The 19,953-nt window shown below is 44.9% G+C and overlaps 1 protein-coding gene across 6 annotated transcripts in view; it reads left to right on the forward strand.

Annotated features, from left to right (window-relative positions):
* The first annotated feature begins 3,346 nt into the window (after positions 1-3,346).
* The window catches only part of MAPK4 (mitogen-activated protein kinase 4), a 154,580-nt gene continuing 137,973 nt past the window's right edge, over positions 3,347-19,953 (forward strand). The window contains exon 1 of one of the 6 annotated variants that reach the window (XM_023647816.2): positions 3,347-3,928. The gene's annotated coding sequence lies outside the window, so the exon portion shown is untranslated. Of the gene's footprint in view, positions 3,929-4,163; positions 4,364-19,953 lie in introns of those variants that run through there. The other 5 variants (XM_070275657.1, XM_023647815.2, XM_023647817.2 and 2 more) reach the window with 5 other exon arrangements.

Raw genomic sequence — 19,953 nt, forward strand, 5'->3', positions numbered from 1 at the left:
TTGCTTTATTTTAGCCTCTAAAACAATGTTAAGAATACTGATGATAGCAAACATCTCTGTCTTGTTCCTGAATTTGGTGGAAAGGGCTTTAGTACTTTTCCATTTTGGATGCCATTTGCTGTGCTGTTTTGAGTAGTTAACATTTATTGTTACCTGAGGGGCCAGTAAGGTTGAATGAAAACCAGAAGTGTCCTGGGAGGCAAGTGAAAAAAAAGGTATTTCAAGAAGATGAGTGATGACCTATGTCAAATGCTGGATAGGTCAAGCAAGATAAAGCCTGAGAACTGATGATTAGATTTAAAGTCACAGAGGTCACTGATGACTTTGACGAGCAGGTTCCATGGAGCAATGACTGGAATGGGTTGAAGAGATAATGGGAGGAGAGGAACTGGGGACAGTGATGGGGGGCAAGTTTTGTTTTGCCAAGATTTGTTGTAAAGGAGAGAAGAAATTTGGGAGAGCAGCTGGAGAGATATGAAATCAAAAGAATTTCTGGTTTTATTTTCTTTTTTAAAGATGGAAGACATTAAACCACATTTGAAAGCTGCTTATGGCCCAGTGGTGAGGAAAAACTGATCAAAGAGAGAGGGGAGCATTTATAGAATGATGTCTTTGAGTAAGTGAGAGCAGGTGGGATCTTGCCTACAAATGACTTCAGATAGAGCAGGGACAGCTTATTTACAATAAGAGGAGGGAAGGCAGAATATGACTAATGGGGACAGGTGTTGGTAAGGGTCACTGTAGTCACCTCTTGCTTCTTTTTCTCAGCGTACTTAAATATTTCCTAGGTGATTCTAGTGTACGTGTAGGTTTGGAATCAATGGCTTATTGTTAAAACCAAGCAACCCTAAGAGTCTGTTGCTTCCTTCCTCCAAGTCTATGCCTGGTCTTAGATGTCATCTCTCTGCTGGTAAAAAAAGGCATTTCCAAAGCAACCCGGGTGAAAGTGAAGAGGGAGCTACCTCTAGTTTCTAGACCTTAGGTCCCAGGCTGTGAGAACAGCCCCACGTGTGTCTCACCTTCCTAGCTGGACAGGCTGGACACATGAGAAAATAGAAAGGAGAAAGAAAGATAGATGGATAGATAGATAGATAGGGAAACGAGGTCAGACCTTTCCCAAAAGGGAGCAACCCAGGAGAAGGAGGAGGACACCTGGCCCAGCACAGGCTTCTTTATATGCCCCTGCTGTGGGGACTCCATCATCTAGAAGGCATGGTCCAGTCGGTTCCTTAAACACGACCAGCCCTTACCCCTGGGAGAGGTTACATGCAAAATCATTGGCCCTGATGCCAAGTCCTCCTTGGAGTAGAAGGAGCCGGGTGAGGAAAAACTGTGCTTAATAAATCTAAGTTTCCTCTCCTCCTCCACCGAGGCCCAAGTCAAAAATGGTTGTCACAAGAGAAAAATTTGGCCAGCACAATTCATTTAGTCTGTTTGGGCTACAACAAAAGTAGCATAGACTGGGTGGCTTAAACAAACTATTTCTCACAGTTCTGGAGGCCGGGAAATCCAAGATCTAGGTGGTAGCAGATTCAGTGTCAGGCAAGAGCCTACTTCCTGGTTCACAGACCACCTTCAACCTGTGTCCTCACATGGCAGAAGTGGTGAGGGTGCTCTCCGGGGTCTCTTTTACAAGGGCACTAATCCCATTCTCAAGGGCTCCACCGTCATGACCTAATCACCCGCAAAGGCCTCATCTCCAAATATCACCACACTGGGGATTAGGTTTCAACACACGAATTTTGGGGGGACACAAACATTAAGTCTGTATCAACAATATTTTAAAAAATTATATCTAAATCCCCTAGCAAGGCAGGCAGGGCACTTTCCTGCTCAGTGGAGCAGCTCCCTGCCCCCACATCCTTCAGGACCCCTGCAGAAACAACGACATGGTTGGCCTAGTCACCAAAGGTGGGACCCAGCTTGTGGGATCTAGTCATAGGCAGTGGGGGACATTTTTTTCCCCCAGAAAAAAAGAAGTCCTAAAATGACCCTGTGACCTTCCCAACCCACGGGTTCTATGTGGTTATTTTCTGCTGACTTATCTCTACCCAGGCAGCGGTTTCTTTAGGAGTCTCCCCTCGAGAGAAAAATAAGGAATAACCTGTCTCCTGATAGCAGCATCCACAGGAGAATGACACCATGTGATACAAACGTGGTGGAGGGCGCCTAGATAAATTTCCCAGTTCCCATTCATTCCCCTGGCATTGTGTGGTAATGGACTCCGATATTAAAATGCATATTTCACACCCTTGTCCCACAGTTTGGAGGAAGGCCATTCACTATGCATGAGCCATTCGCTCATGCTCATCACACAGAGAAAATTACATTTTCCCAGTTGCCAAATGGAAGAGATAAATTATCTCATGCGGACGAGCACATCCTCCCAGGAGCAGTTTCACAGACCCACGACACTGATCTAAAACACCCAGGAGAGAGACTGGGAGCTTTCCCGGTGTCCTTCTGGGTCTGTGTCTTCATTCTGGCCCACCAGACCCTCAGCCTAGTGGGCTTAATGTGGTAGGACATTTGCCCTTCTGGCTTTTTTGGATAAAATGAGCATCCTTGGAACCTCTCTTTCTAGAAAAGATAAAAATGAATAAATCAACACATTGCATTTCATATTTATGCATACCCACTGAATTGATAATACTTATTTGTAATGAAAATTAAAGAAGCAAAATGTTAAAATGTTCTCTTTGAGGAAGATACATTGGAATGTCTTAGCACAGAAGTGCATATGTCTGCGTGTTACACACTCCCTCCTTATCTCTCCTGTTAGTTTAGGTTAATGAAGGTCCAGAGAACTGATCTAACCTGGAGTGTAATCCTTAACCTATTACCTACATACATACGATTAATAGCAATGGAATCTACATAATAATTACAGCTAACCTTTATTCCCCTTCATATGGCTATCACTGTTCTAACCACTTAATGGATTTTCCAATATGATCCCAAGATTCAAATTTTTATGTTTTTGCCCACGTTTCAATTAGCACAGTTATATGATTCACACATTGATTCTCTCAACAATATTGAGCACGCATTACGCACCTGGAATTGTACTAGGCCCTGGAGGTAGAGGCGGGGGATGAAGCAGAAATAACCGTAGTACATAGCAGACCCTATAAAGCGTCAAAGTGAGGTTCTGGCTCTGAAAGCCTTGGGAGTTGGGAGAAGGGAGGGCTCCTGGGCAGCTAAAGCCACTAGTGACCTCATTATACAATATTTAGGTTATCATATTTTTCTCTGCCTAGAAGAGCGGCTCCTCAACGATTCCACTGGGGTGCACGCAGTTCAGTGATGAGGTTCAGGGACGAACCTAATCGGTGTGGACTGCTTTGGGTTTGCCGGCGGCACCACATAAACACCAGTTATTACCAGTGTTACGGATCTAGTGGCTTCTGCTTTCCTTTTCTCCGGGTTCCAAAGTCTTGGTTCCTTTCTGTTAGTTTTATCCGGGCTGAGCAAATGAGCGCAGACTCAGAGCCCAGCCCGCCCGCTCTGAGTCTAGGGCCGGCCCTGGACCGGCGCACGTGCTCTCTGCGCCCCCTCGACCCTCGGTCAGGTCTCCTCTCCAGTCCACCCGGGTCTCCCCTGGCTGGCGCCGGCCGGGAACAGCTCGGCTCCAAACCGGCCACCCGGTCCCCGCCGGCTCCTTCTCCTCCCCCGCACTCCCGCCCCCGGCCGCTGCAGCAGCGCGGGGCTGAACGGGCGGGGAGGTTGGGTTTCGACCGGGGCTCAGGAGGACCCCGCTTCCCGCCGCCCCCAAACTCCCAGGCAGAGCCGGAGCGGCCCCCTCCCCTGGGCAGGAGTGAAGATGGGCTTCTAAGATGACGGTTGGAAAGCGTGCTCCCAGGCAGGAAGGCCAGGCTACCCCGGGATGGGGGCTCGACTCAGGAAACGCGGGCTCCCGGCCCTCCAGGTGAGGTTGCCTCCGGGGCGGCCGGGGTGGAGAAGGCCGGTCCACACTGCGCGCACTTGGCCCGGGAACGGCGCGGCCGGGCCGCCCGGAGGCTGCAGGAGGGAGGAGCGGGGACAGCGGGACGCGCGGGGGAGGTGGCCGCCCGGGCAGCCCCGGGAGCGCCCGCCGCCGCAGCAGGTGGGGGCCCGGCGGGCCGGGGGCGGGGCCCAGCTCGGGGCGGAGCCGCGGCGGCAGCGAGCGCGGGGCGGCACGGGCGGGGGCCGGAGCCGGAGCCGGAGCCGGAGCGGGAGCCGCGAGCCGGCCGTCCGGGCGCCCGCGGGAGCTCGCCGCGCGCCGGGGCTGGGACCCGCCTGGCCGAGCGCGCCGGCGCCGAGACCGCAGACAAAGGCGCCGCTCGCGCCCGCCCGGCCGCCGCGCTCTCGGGCTCTGCTTTGGGTAAGTGGCTCCCCCTTCGCTTTCTTTCTTCTCCCCGCTGCCTGCTCCTCTCGGAGTTCACCGGGCTCCGGAGAAGCCTGGGGGAAAGGAAGAAATGATACTTCCCCGCTCTCTCTGCAACCCCACCTCACCTTAAAAAAAAAAAAAAGAAAAGAAAAAACCCGAACAAAAAAAACAAGCAAATACGAAACTAGCGAGTTTCCGCCGAGCGGTGGGATGTCTCCCGCGGGACCGCCGCGGCCGCCCTCTGTGACCTCTTGCTCGGAGGACCGCGCGCGCCGGGGTTGTCCCTGGATCGGAGATCTGGATGGGAAGGTTGCCGCTGGGCTCCCCGCGGGTGTGTGTAGGGGAGGCGGCTATAGGGTCGAGTGGCCGCGAGGGGACCCCACCCCCAGGGACAGTTCGGGGCGGTTCGCACTGCGAGTTCAGATTTAGATCTTGGTTGTGGGGTCCGCCTCAGTTTCCTAGCATCCTCCCCTCCAGCCTCTTTCTCGTCTGGTTCAAGGGTTAATATAGCGCCCCCCACGCCCCACTCGACCCAGGCGCCCACTCTACCCCTCCGCGGCCCCAGCGCGGGGGCTCGAGGCGCGCGGGAGAGCGGGGAGGGAGGGAGCCCCGGCGCTTTCCCCAGCTTGGCAATCCCGAGCCCCAGTCTGCTGGGGTGGGTGGGCGGGCGGCTGCCAGCAGAGGATCGTGTTTGACATCACAGCTCGGTCCCAGGCCGGCTCCCCCAGCCTCTTCCCGGGCTGCTGTCTGTCAGAAGAGCAATCGGAAGCCTGGCTGGCTTTTTGCTTTTGTTCTGCCCGCAACTCTCCGGAATCGGAGGAGAAGCCCGAGTGGGCGGATGCCCCGGGAGGGGGCCGTGGCGGGAGCTCCAGGTGCAGCCCCGAAGTGACAGTTGGAGGCGGCGGCCGTTTCCCGCCTCTGGGTGGGAATGGATCCCGATCGCTAATCAATGCCCGGGAGCTGGCCTTGGGTCCCCGGCTCCCGAAGGAGCGTGGTGTCGCCGCGGCCGCGCACTGTCACGCGCCTCTCCAGCACTCTCGAAAGCGCTGCCTCGAGACGCGCATTTCCATTCATGGACCTCTGCCTGCGGTTTGATTAATGTCACCTCTGCCCGGGTTCTCTAAAGAGAGTCTGTTACTATTCGATTTAGTAGCCGTTTACCGGGGGGCCTACTATGTGCAAGGCAGCAGTCCTAGGATCATCTTTATTTAAAAGATGTTTATTGCGCACCGACTATGTGCAATGCCGATGTTACAAACTTTTCAATTTAGTAAATATTATTGAGCACCTGTTATATGCACAACTGATGTGTCGTGACCTTCTCAACTTAACAGATATTTATCGAGTGCTTAGCTGTGCTATGACCTTATTTTAATAGATTTTTACAGAGCACCTACTGAGTACAAGGGGCTTTACTGCTGAAGGGTTGCCCAGTGTGCTTTGGAGGGCATATGGAGATGAGGGAGAGAGAGTTTGTCTTCAGACCCTTGAGTCTTCAGTTCCTTTAGTAACGGCATTTTCACCTTTCTGGCCTGCTTGTTCTGTGGTGGAGAAAGAACTTGAGGGTTTGTCAGAGGGGAGCAGGGCAAAAAGCAAAAATAAGGAGAAGGCCTTGGACCTCTTTCCAATTCAGTTTCCCAACATTGAAAAAAGAAGAGGGCAGTAGCTTTGTGCAAATCAAGGTGTGAGGTATCGCAGGAAATCTAAGGTTAATCAGGCAGAGCCTTGACTCTCAAAGGGACGGAGAATCTACGGTGGGGGCAGAAAGACAGACAGAAGGACAAGCGACTAAACGAGGAAGGAGGGGAAAGCAAGAAGATAGGGCTGGCATGGACCTTCCAGCCCCTTAGCTCCAAATTGGCCCCAGTGGTGTGGGGTGAGAGTATCTTTAGTAATCCTAGCACTGCGAGTGGCTGGGGACCTGCAGGCAGAGTCAAACGGTCTGAAGGTCCTTCTGCTAAGAGATTTGATGACTCTATTACTCTGATACCCTGGGGGTCCTGAGACACACTGAAATATCCAGATTGGCAAGAAAACCATGAGTCCTCAGTCTACTGGCAAATATTTGAGCGCTTACAGTGTTATATATAGGCTGTTATCAGAGAAATGTCGTCTAAGATGTGGTCTTCGTCCTAAAGGACCTAACAGAGTTCTTGAGATAAACACATAAAATGACTACTTGGGCAGCATACATGAAAAATCAGTGAAGATTCCTCCTAGAATTTAATGTCAAGAAAAAAATTCTGTCCTCATAGAATTGTGTCTTTCCTTTTGTCAGTGAGAACTTGCTGTCTAGTGTGTTTCACCGTGGCTTGTAGCAATTCCTGGTAACTGCTTCATCCCAGCTTCTTGGTACAGTGATCTTTTTCTTCCTACCTTATTTCTGGTCTCCTTTTAAAATTCTTTTCTAACGACATTATATTATTTTTTGTTATGAACTTGAGAGCCCCCTCAAATCTTTTCTGGATGTAGGTCTATTACAAAAGCTATGTGGGAAATATGGTAAACACCAGCTGAATGACTTAGAGGTCCTGTACTTATAAGAAGAGGGGAAGAAAAGCCAATGAAGGCTGAAATCAGAATATGCAGAGAAAACGTAAACTGGCCTGGCAAGATGAAGTGGCATTCAGATAGGCAAAGAAGACGAACCAAGACTTCCCTCCCAAATTGAGGGAAATGGTGTGGACACAGGCGTGAAGGGAAACAAACCCTCTTTAGAGGGTTGTAGGAATTTGGTAGCTCTTCATCTAGAAGCGTTTCCCTCCATTCAACAAAGAGGTGCTGCTGGAGCATCTTACTATGTGTCCGTGACTTTGTTAGGTGTCAGGTGGGGGGCTCCACCCAGCACAGTTTGGGGTTCTCTGTGATCCCACAGCTGGCGAGGACCCTTGTCTGCTGCTCCGGCTGCAAGATAGCACTGCATCCTAACATTCTTTCAGGCATTCCTGGAGTTTTTTCACCTGAGCTGAACTTGATGATGATAATCTCCTTCAAGGCTGAGAATGTGACTTTTTTTCTTCGCATCTTGCCCTCCCTGCAGGCTCAGGCATGGTCTGTAGAGCACGGGACATTTATTTCAGAACCCTGTATTGCCATTTCTCCACTCTTTCCCTGCCTCATCAGGGCCTGTCCTCGCTTCCTCTCTACCGCTTTGAGCTGCTTGGAACCTTTACTGTACGAAAACTCAGGGGAAATCACTCTGTCCTCAGTCACTTTCTCTTGAATATGCATATAGGTCACTGTTCTTTCCTTTGGGGGTCTTTGCACTTTACGCCTCATTATGGAGTGTAAGGCTTTGTCTACCGTGAGAGGATTTCAAGCACAGACAAGTTGGCATTGGAGGTAATTGGGGAGGCAAAATGCCTTTCGTGGTACTCCTGAAATTATGCTGCCACCTCCTGATGTAGCCACTCTTGGCAAGTGTCCTCGCAGTCCCGTGGTCTATAAAATGGAGCCTCATTGCTTTTTATCACGGGGCGGTGGCTGAAGTCAGATAGCAGCCCTGCATGAGCTTCTTGTCAACCTGGCCTTCGTGTGCTCTACTCCAAGGTTTAAAGGTTAATCCTTTTCCAGAAGGAATCCTTGCTGCTTTACTTACATTCTTTTGAGGCGGGGATTCTCAACCTGGGCACTGTTGATGTTGTGGGCTGGATAATTCTTTGTCATGGGGGGCTGTCTTGTGCATTATAGGATGTTGAGCAGTATCCCTGGCCTCTACCCACTACATGCCAGTAGCACCCACACCCCAAGCTGTGGCAACCAAAACTGTCTCCAGCTATTGCTAAATGTCCCCTGAGGAGTGAAAAATCACCCCTTATTGAGAACCACTGTTCTAGGGGTATTGGTTAATATGTATCATGCTATATAACTCTTCCCACTTTTCTGGAAGAGGCCTTATTTAATGCAACTTGGTTCTTTTCAATAAAAGTGACTTAGTAAATGTGTTATTAACATTGTGCAACTTTCCATATGAATAATTTCATAAATCAAAATAAACATCCTTTGTCAGGTCACATATCCTAATCTGGTCATCATATTAAGTCAATCTTTTGAGGCAAACCCCCCACAAAACTAAAATTCTTCCTCTAGCACGTGGCTGATTTATATACCAGAAATGTGGGTAGTAGGATCATCACTGGCAACCACTGGCAACCACCGTTGCCCACGGGGTCATCTCAACCCCCTGCTTTGGCAGTGGCTGTTGGGCAGCAGTAGGGGAGGGAAGTGGCAGGGGAAAATCCAGTTTTGGTGGGATATTTGAGGGGTCCTCTTTAAGAAAAAGACAAACTGATCAGGTGAACACGTTGCTAGGCCCCCTCCCAGGCCTGGAAGGGTCCAGTGCAAGTGAGGGGCTCTGAGATTTCAGTCTCATTAGCTTCAAGTAAAGCTGCCTCTGGGAAAGGTTTTGAGAAGGAGTAGGAAAGTAGGGACTTTCTTTTACCTATGACTGGCAAGAGCTAAGAGAAGCTTCTCAAAGACTGGATCAAAATAGAATTGTTAAATACAGGGCAGCCTGAACTTCTGTTAATATCTGCCGTTAAAAGTAGGGACTTCCATATCTTCAGCAGCTCCAGGTCAGCATCAGCAGCATCTTTGTAGGATGGAGCAAGGGGCAAGGTTAGTTCAAGTTTAGCAGGAGGATCTGTGAGCTTCACTAGTGGATGGAAGTAACTTAATGCACACTCTGAGCCAGGTTGGCCCAGTGGCCGAGTTATTGCTTCAGGAAGCAAATGAAACTCTTTTTTCAGGTCACTATAATGGTATTTGAGAAGTTTACAGTAAGATTTCAGTGATTCCAACTTCTAGTTTGGAATCTTCAAGCGAGGGGTGAGACTTTTGCTTGCGTTGAAATAGGCTAGATAGGAAATACTTTTTATGGGGGGGGGGGAGCAAGTAATTCAAGTACTTAAACACTTAAGATAAAATTACTTTTTAAAAACCTCTATTTGTTAAACTTTTCATTTATTCACAATCTTTTCCCGTAATCTAAATTGACCTCCCTTCAATGAGGAAGAGAAAGTGCTATGATTATTGCTTTGGTGCATGAATGTGCCTGGTTGTACTTGAAACTGATCTGTCAATATGTCAATGTCTACATGTAACAAAAATAAAGACTCCGTACAAGATTTACTGTAGGAGGGATTTTTTTTTTTTTAAATAGCTAGTTTTTCATTTGTGTTTAAGCTGATTTGATTTTTATAAAACTTTTCAAGAGTCGAGATCTGTTTAGAACTTTTGGGTCAAATCTACACACACTCACAGACATTAGACCTGCAAGAGATCTTGAGGATCGCTGAGCAGCTCTCCATGTCCCATCGTATAATTGGGGAAACTGAGGCTGAGAGAAGTTAGATGGCTTGCCAGGATTATATGGAGATCAGAGCCAGGCTGGGCCAGGAGTCAGGAATTCCTGCCACTCCCTTTGACACAGCACTGCTGGAATACCTTTCCCGTCTTAATTGCCAGAGCGTGTTGGTGGAGGGAGGTCCAGGCAGGAGGAGTTTGATAACTTGTCTCGTTTCCGGGTCATCTAATCCTGCTAGAAGTAATCATCAGTTCACACTGATTACATCTATGCCAAAGGTGTGTGTGCACACGGGTCGAACTGAAACAGTTGGATTAGTGGAATGAATTACTTTATAAAACTTCCTATGTATAGCATGGTGACTATAGACAATAATGCTGTATTGTATATTGGAAAGTTGCTAAGAGAGTAGATCTTAACAGTTCTCATCACACACAAAAGAATTTGTAACTATGTGTAGTGATGGATGTTAACTAGACTTATTGTGATCGTTTCACAATATTTACAAATATCAAATCATTATGTTGTACGTCTGAAACGAATATAATGTTATATGTCAATTATATCTCAACAAAAACATTAAATTTTTTTTAACTTCTTTTAACACTCATATTATCTTTACAGTAAATAATTAGAATGAAGACATTTATTTTCCTATTTAAGAAAGTAAATACATATTCATTATGGAAAGTAGCAAGAAGAATTTTAAAATCCTACCTGTGACCTTTTGACCTGATCATATTTTATGTTTATTTTTAGTGTTTTCTCAGCTCAGTTTTTAAACACAATTGAGATCATACATACAAATAATTTTATTTTTAAAGATCTTATTTTTTCCTTTTTTCTCCCCAAAGCCCCCCGGTACATAGTTGTGTATTTTTAGTTGTGGGTCCTTCTAGTTGTGGCATGTGGGACACTGCCTCAACATGGCTTGATGAGCAGTGCCATGTCCACGCGCAGGATTCGAACCAGCGAAACCTGGGGCCAGTGAAGTAGAGCGCAGGAACTTAACCACTCGGCCACGGGGCCAACCGTGATACATATAATTTTAATTTTTATCTTTTCTTCAGTTAATATTATAAGACACAATTTCCGTGTTATTATAAACTCTTTGTAAACATAATTTTTTTTTTTTTAAAGATTTTATTTTTTCCTTTTTCTCCCCAAAGCCCCCCGGTACATAGTTGTGTATTCTTCGTTGTGGGTTCTTCTAGTTGTGGCATGTGGGACGCTGCCTCAGCGTGGTCTGATGAGCAGTGCCATGTCCGCGCCCAGGATTCGAACCAACGAAACACTGGGCCGCCTGTAGCGGAGCGCACGAACTTAACCACTCGGCCACGGGGCCAGCCCCATTGTAAACATAATTTTTAATGGCTACATAATTCAGGACTTTAGAAGCCTGTTAATTTATCACAGTATTTTGTTATTGGTGGATGTTGTTTGCTCCCAATTTCTCACTGCAGTGTCATTGCAATGAGCAACTTTGTGTCCATACTTTTTCTTTAATATGTACTGTTTCTTACTGTATATTTCCAGATAGTGAAATTACTCAAGCCAGGGTGGAATGACCATGTTAACAAATTGCTTTCCAAAAATGGAAATAATTTCACCACATCATTGATAGCATAGGGTATTTTACTTTAAAAAAATTATTTGATAAGTGAACGATAAGTCATTGTTGCTTCTAGTTATCAGTCTGGCTAAACATTTCTCTATAGGATTGTTACCTGTTTGTATTTTTTGTTAATTATTTACTTTTCTATTTGCATTTAGTGGTTTAAGAGAAATTGATCAGCATGTAGAAAACCCATTTTTTAAAAGGAAAAACAATAAACCTCTGATCTCATGGATATTTTATGGAGAGTTCCATCCAATTCTAATGTTCCAGGATCCCAACACTTCAAGGGTTGTGTTTTAGGCTGAACTCTTTTTGTTCATAATAGTGGAGCTGCATGTTCAGTTCCTGAAGCAAGCTTGATGGGTAGGGAGCTCTGTCCCCTTGGTATCAGCCAACATACAGTGAGCACTTATTTAGTGCTTCACAGATGTTCGTTCTCGAGCCTTACAACAGCTTGTGAAGTGGGTACTGTTTTTACTAATGTACCTTTCTTTGCATCACAGAAAGGTAAAATAACCATAGTCACGTGTATTTTTAAAAGGTTTTCAATCACTGATTCCAGTGCGTGGGGGAGTCCTCCCCACACCACTAAGCAATTCTCGGACACTAACTGGGCGTCCTACAATTCCACTCAATTTTGACACTATCTACCCAGAGATGGCATCAGATTCCACAGGTGAAGGGCTCAGTCCACAAGACTGCCCTCCGCTTCAGATGCCAGTCACAAGCCCAGGCCATCACCTGTACTTCCGACCGACTGGCTGTAAATCAGAGGTTCCCATGACCCCCTCCTAGGGTTTGATTAATTTGCTGGAGCAGCTCATAGAACTCAGGAAACCCGTTTACTCACGAGATTACCAGTTTGTTACAAAGGACATTAAAGCATACGAATCAACAGCCAGATGAAGAGATACATAAGGGCCAGGACCCAAATGAAGGAGCTTCCGTCCTCATGGAGTTTGGGCCCAGCATGGTGGTTTGTGGAAACATTCTGATTCCCCAACCTGGAAACTCTCTGACTCCCCTCCTTTTGGATTTTTAGGGAGGCTTCACTACATTGGCACAATTGATTAAATCGTTGACCATTGGCAATTGATTCAACCTCCAACCCCTCTTACCCACCCAGAAATCAGGGAATAGGACTGAAGTTCCATCCCTCTTTTCATGCTTGGTTTCCCTGGCAACCAGCTCCCATCTTTAGGTGCTTTCCAAAGGACACCTTATTAACATAAACCCAGTTGTGGTGGAGAATAGCTTGTGAATAATAAGACACCCATTTCACCTTTTTGGCTCTGAAGTGACTTCAGGAACTGAGGACAAGAGACTAAATATTATGAGAAAAGATGCTCCTATTGCTCTTATTGCTCAGGAAATTCCAAGGGTTTTGGGAGCTGTGAGCCAAGAACCTTGGATGTGGATGAAGACCAAATATATATGAGAAATATATTTTGGTCATCTGAATGGCCAAATGCATATTTCTTAAAAATCACAATATTGCAGCTTTTAGTCACTGTTATACTACTTCTTGATCTTTGCTATAATTACCTGCGTCAGTTGTGTCTTTGAGGGAGGTGGGCTTAAGAACGTTAGCAACTTCCTCTGAACTCTACTGCCTATTTCTGGGAGAACTTTGTGATGTAAGGTAATTTTGCTATCTTAAACTCCGTCGCTGTATCTTCTGTATTTCTTACCCTCTCTTCTATATTTTCCATCCTTTTTATATCTCCTAGCTACATTCTGATAGTTTTTTTCTGACCTCTCTTCTATGTCACACTGTTTCTCTTCAACTGCCTCTAATCTGCAGTTATATCCATCTGTTGCATTCTTAATTTCAGTTACTGAATTTCAAGTTCTTTTTCAGATCCTTCTTGTTACTTTATGTAGTTCTTAGTTCGTGGTTTGAAATTTTTAAGCCAAACTTTTATCTCCACGAGCATAGTAAGTATAGTTGTTTTACATTCTGTGTCTGGTAATTTTTCCATCTGGAATATTTATGCATCTCTTTCTTCTGTTTATTGTGTGTTCTGATTCTCATGCTGATTCATATTTAGTCATCATATGTCCCTGTGTGCCTGGTTATCTTTGACTATGTGCTAGATATTGTTTTGAAAAAATATTTGCATAAATACATGTCTCATCAATTTTTAAGATGTACTTTTTCTCACGCTTTAATCCCTGAAATTCAGATGTGGTTTACACTTGATGAAGTCTTACATTTGTTGTTGGTAGCATTTTTTTCTTTTTCACTGGCATATAAAATAATAGTGCAATCATATAATTAGTGATATTTAAGATTGATGAAGTGCAATAATTTGAAGCTTTGAGTGATGATGATAAAAATGGCGAGAGTTCTAGAGAGGATTTAAATAGGTTCTTCAGGTTTTCTGGGATACCAGCCATCCTAGGTCCATTTGGGAACTTGAGATTTTCTAGACCACCTAGGTAATGTGAAGCAGAGTAGTTTATTTTTTGTTTTCTCTTATTCCCAGGGCCTAATTCTTTGGGGTCTCAACCATAAGTGTGAAGGCCTTAACCCCAGGGATGCCCTGGCCCCCTGACCCCATGGGGCTGTCAAAAGTGCTGCTCAGTTTCTCAGCTTTCTCTTCTGAATTGACAAATTAGCCCAACTGCATGGAAGTGGCCCCTAATACCCAGGCCCACATCTCTGGATCTCCTCCCAGTTCTTGAGCCTGCAGCCCCTCCCTATCTTGTTAGCTCTTCAGTGCTTTTAGGAAGAAACTTTAAAGATATTTCCTCCAGGAATCTTTGTTATGCTCACTGGGGAGGTTGGATCTAATTACCCAGTTGACCACTGCCAGAAGGAGGCAGAAGTGAGTCTGATCTGTCTTAGAGACTGACAGGAGATGAGCACAAAGCACCAGCTGCTCTTCGCCTGCTCATGACTAGAGAACTTTTTCCATCCACTCCCACCCAGTATGTCATCCTGGTCACAGCTGGAAAGTGGAGGTTGGGATGGATAAATTTTCACAAACTGGACATGGCTAAATGTAGATATATTCCCTACATAGAGGAGACTAATTCCTCAGGCTTTTCCTGATAAAGCAGGTGACCTGGCAGAAAAAACAGTTGAAGGAATGGCGTCTGGAGCCCCATCAATCTGGCTTCCTCTCTATCTGGCTTCCTCCTTCTCATCCATACCATCCTGCAGAAAGATGGGAATTTAGGACCAAGGGACGTAATGAGGGAGGAAAGTGCTTTCTATTCCAGCAACTCTTAAGAAGTAAAAAAAGCAGACTATATTTCAGCTAAGTAAGATTTCTTCCATTCAACATGGTCCCCAACATTTCCATATGGAAAGCAGAATTTCTCACGTGTGGCCAAGGCTACTCCTTCTGGAGACATAACTGTCGTATTCAGGCTCAGGAGGCAGAGTGGCCTTCCTTTCCAGGTGACTTTTCTTGAATCTAATATTTCAAAAGAAGCTTTATGATCCTTTCTGGCTTTTATTTTTTATTTATTTATTTTTTTGAGGAAGATTAGCCCTGAGCTAACTACTACCAATCCTCCTCTTTTTGCTGAGGAAGACTGGCCCTGAGGTAACATCCATGCCCGTCTTCCTCTACTTCATATGTGGGACGCCTACCACAACATGGCGTGCCAAGTGGTGCCATGTGCACACCCAGGATCCAAACCAGCTAACCCTGGGCTGCCGAGAAGCAGAACATGCGAACTCAACTGCTGCGCCACCAGGCCGGCCCCCCTTTCTGGCTTTTAGAAGGCACGTGCTTATGCGTGTGTTCTTAGGATCATTAGCCAAATGTATTTCCCCCCTACCTTACTCCAACTCTCATAAATGTTTTCCCCTCAACTTTGATGAAGCCAGAGAAATCTACAATGAGAAAAATGGATTTGCTGAGTTTGGAACAGTTGGGCAAAGTGGCCATGGAATGGAGGGAAGCCCCTCTCCACAACCTTACCAGAGGCCCCATTGCTTTTTTGAGGGGTGCTCTTATTTTTGTTTTGGGGTGCCTTTCTCCCTGGAAACTTCAGAGCTGTCCTTTCAGAAAATTGCTCTCTGCCCAGGGAACTGCAGGTCCACTCTCACCCTTCAAGTGTGTAGCCATTGGGGAAAGTGAAGGAAGGCATGGGCAGTGGGGATCTGCCCTGCTAGAAAGGGCTTGTTTTGGGGTGGGGGGGTGTCCCCAACAACTTTTTGGAGACCACCTCATACTGTGGAGCCTTTTGTGTATTCCATGATGATTTATCCAGCTTATTCCTATACTGATTTTACAAAATTTCACACATAGGAAAGACTATATATAACTTAGTCTACCTATTGCTAGAAATAGGAATCCTCCGTTAAGTTTTAATAACTGTCCTTAAAGGAACAAATCTGTCATTCTGCTCCCAGGTGGTTCTAGATTGTGACTGATCCCTTTGGAAGAAATGATAAATGACTTAATTAATTTTGAAGGAGCAAATTTTCTATTCTCCCAGAAAATGTACACTTCCATGATTATTTTTGGAGGCAGAATTACTAGAAAGCCCCACCAGCCATAAGAATTTATGAACCATGACGTCTGAAAACTCTATTGCCTGAAACGAAGTAAATTAATTCCTCCAGCATGATTCACTTTAGGTACAAAGCCAAATTTCTTCGATTTATCAGTAACTTAGGCTCTTGAGCTGATTTTTCTAAAGAGATGTAGTTATTTTGAGATCCGTCAAGTCCATTTTTGGTATTTCTATTGTCAGATTTCCCATTTATTTGAATGTGAGGTTTTTTTCCAGCCATTCTGAAACCATTTTGTCTGCTAATAAGAGATAATATGCTGCGATTTCAGTAACATATGTGAGAACCACAGGGAGTTCAGACGAAGTTAACTGAGCAAATTCCTGTACTTGCCGTAGCGACCAGGACATTGCTTTCGGTGTGTGGTGTCAATGGTACTTTTTACGAAATATTTAGAACTTCTTAGAGGGCTCAGAACAGTAAAGTATTATAGCTCTTTCAATAGAAAAAAAGGGACAGAGAAATTCAGAAACCTGAAATGATTTTGCTTTTAAGAAGAGAATAAGAAGAAGATTGCAGTAAACCACTTAGGAAGAGGAAGTGAGAAATATATAACAATATTAAATCTATAACAATGGAGTAACTACAGTGAACTGCTTTGAGCTTTCCAGAATGGAGGAGAGAAAATGAAAAATGTCTTGACCGATTATTATAGCATTCCACTGCCTGCCATATAAGACTTGAGAGCTTTACAACCCGCCCATCTGCTGTGTAATAAAGCCAGTGAAATATGTGCTATCAAAGTGACAGGACGTTAGGATATATAGAGAGAGTAAGGAGAGAGTTTTTTTTACAGTGTGTGAGGTCTGGTAAATAGTTCTGGGCATGTTGTGGCCCTAAATAACTGTTCATTTTTCTATACTTTACTGTATTCTTGAGCTGAATGGAGATTACACACAAATAAAATGACTTATGTCCTTATTAGTTTTGTTGGGTGAAGGATGACAGGGAGTGTGAGTCCAACGTGAAAATGCTCTTAAAGTACTTTAATTAAAAGCTTAAAGTCTTGTTTCTAAACTTTTCTGCCTGCTTTTCTTCAAAAGTTATTCAGTGAATTTGTTAATCCTGAAAACTCCCTTTTTTTATGAGCAGTCTTTGAAAGTGAACCTGAAATACATTTACGGAACAAGAGGAGGTAAAAAGTCCTTTGACTTCTCAGGGCTGGCCCAGTGGTGTAGTAGTTAAGTTCACATGCTCCGCTTCAGCAGCCTGGGGTTCATGGGTTCGGATCCCAGGTGCAGACCTACACACAGCTTGTCAAGCCATGCTGTGGCAGCATCCCACATACAAAATAGAGGAAGATTGGCACATATGTTAGCTTAGGGACAATCTTCCTCAAGCAAATAGAGGAAGATTGGCAACAAATGTTAGCTCAGGGCCAATCTCCCTCACACACACACACACACACACACACACACACACACAATCCTTTGACTTCTCTCTTCAGTTTATTCAGAAGCAGATGCCCAGAACCAAAGATCTCTCTATTGGTTCTTTAACGGCTGACCTTTCTCTTATTTAACCAACAAACAATACAGTGTTTTGCTCTACACCCCTGAATTCAGGATTTGGCTTCCTTAACATATTAAGTAACCTTCTTGTCTTCTGTTCCACCTTTCCTATTGGTAAGAAATAATAATAGCATTACTGTTTATCACCACTGAAAGCAATGTCATATTTCAGTAATCTAAAACTACATTGCCTGAAACTGAGATTATTTGAAATAAGATCTTTCCTCTCCAGTAATGGACACGTAGAAAAGAAGGTATATAGCTGTAGATACAGGGGGTGGCTACAGGAACATATACATACACAGTTATGATTATGAGGTAATCATAAACTCTTTTCTGGAAGGACTCTTAAGACACTGATAGTGGTGGTAAAGTAAGAAGTAACTGGGGATTGAGGGGAGGGAAGCGATTTTTTATTTTATACCTTTCTATACTATTTAACTTTTAAAATAAGCACACATTTTTATTTAATAACTAAATAAGGGGGAAAATTAAGAAGATGAGAAAAAGAAAAGAAGACGCCGTGTATGAGCTCCTGTCAGCTCTGAATTTAATCTCTAGACTCCTTTCTCAGTGAAAATTCTGGTTTTTACAAATCATCAGATTAAAATCTATAGGAACTCATGTTCAGTATAACCTCCATGGTTTTAGGTAATTTATATTATGCGGCATTTTATACAGCCCTCTCAGGCCAGTGTCTTCTTTGAGCCTCCCAATGGCACTGTCCATACTGTTGAGTCAGTGTTATATGATCCCCACTTTACAGATGGGAAAACTTAAGCTTGGGGAAGATGGGTGGCATGTCTTAGATGACTAGGTCACTACTTGGGAAGTCCAGAACTAGAAGCCAAGTTCAGTGTTCCTTTAACCCTGATAGAAAGAACTTTACTATTTGTTCTGGACCTTCTTTTTTATACACTCCAAGCTGCCTCCTCTCTGGTTTCATGCCATAGCGTTTATTTCATTCTGTCATAAGTCACGGTTAGATGTATAGTTGTTTTCCTCATTAATTTTATCAGCATAGGCCATCTCTTGTCTTTCTGTAGCCTTACCGTGTCTAGTACATTATGGTGCTTATATTAGTTACTTCATGTTTGTTTTATGGAAGTGGATACTCAAGGTACTTTCTCCCAAATAATTATCCATTTTTAGGAAAACAAAGTAATAAATGTAGCCATTTCCACAAGACTGATGTCATTGTCCACAAAAGAATTAGAACCACGTGATGTTTGAACTGGAAGAAAACCACCTTTGCGAGTATTTATTCTCTTGCTTGAGAAATGAGGAATCTGAAGATCAAGTAACTTGCTCAAGATTGCTCTGGGAATTAGAGGTGACATGGTACATGGAGCCCAGTTCTCTTCACTTGCAGCCCAGCCCTCCTCCTGCTGCAGCAATCATTACAGGGCATAATTCTCTTGGTCACCAGGCATTTAGACGAATGGTCAATGCTGGCAAAAAATAGGTCACACTAAATTCAAACAGCAACTGTGAAGAGGTAATCTCAAAAAGAAGAGGAGGCATTGAGTTTATTTTTCCAAGTTTTCATGAACGATTTTGCAGGCGTACCTCTTTTTAAAGCAAACTTGCCATATAAACGTCAGCATTTCCACGAAAAGATTTGCAGTAGGAATCCTCGCGATGATAAGTATCCCAACTATGTGCACTTGCAGTAGAGTAGAATCCCCCTCACTTCTTGGGCAAACCGAGGCTCATAGCCTCAAAGTCGTGAAGTGAGGAATTCAGAGTGTTTTCTCCCTGACCTGCCGGCTTCTGAAAAGGCGAGCCATGTCTGGCCTGGTCAGTGAGCCAGCCATCCCCTTCTTCAGCAGCGAGTGGAGAGCTCTCTACTTCCTAAATTCACCTCTGGGCGCCTGAGGGCTCAAAAACCATACCCAGTTTTCAAACAGGCTGAGAAGGGAGCTGGAAAGATTTTTTTGTCTGAAGCCCCCCAAAGGAGAAACAATTGGAGAAATTCCAAGAGGGAGACAGTACCAAGAGTGTGAGGACTGTGGAAGTCCTGAGGCTAGGATTCAGCGATGAGGAGGCAGAATGCTGTTTTATGAAATGTGTATCTGTTGTGCCAACCCTTGTTGGATTCATATGGTTCTAGAAGGTGCCAGCTCCAATAGGCATAGTTGTAAAGGACATTGTGACAATGGAGATCTCTAGAAATTCAGTTGGTTCAACAAATATTTAAGGGAAGTGCTGTAGGAGAGTTACAGTAAAAATAGCGGAAGACAGGCCCTGCTCTCGTGGAACTTGGAGTCTGTGTTTTCCAAACTTGCCTGCATGTCGGAATCATGTAAGGGCCCTCAGAAAATACTGATGCCCAGCCCACCACCCCAGAACTTGTGACCTGATGGGTTTGGTTTGGGGTATGGCCTGAGCTTTAGAATTATTTATTTATTTATTTATTTATGTGGTGAGAAAGATTGGCCCTGAGCTAACATCGGTGGCATTCTTCTCCATTTTGTAAGAGGGACACTGCCACAGCATGGCTTGGTGAACGGTGTGCAGGTTTGTGCCCGGGATCTGAACCTGTGAACCCCAGGACGCCAAAGCAGAGTGTGCAAACTTAACCACTTTGCCACCGGGCCAGTCCCTAGAATATTT

Source organism: Equus caballus, chromosome 8 (genome assembly GCF_041296265.1).
Source record: "Equus caballus isolate H_3958 breed thoroughbred chromosome 8, TB-T2T, whole genome shotgun sequence".
NCBI lineage: Eukaryota > Metazoa > Chordata > Mammalia > Perissodactyla > Equidae > Equus > Equus caballus.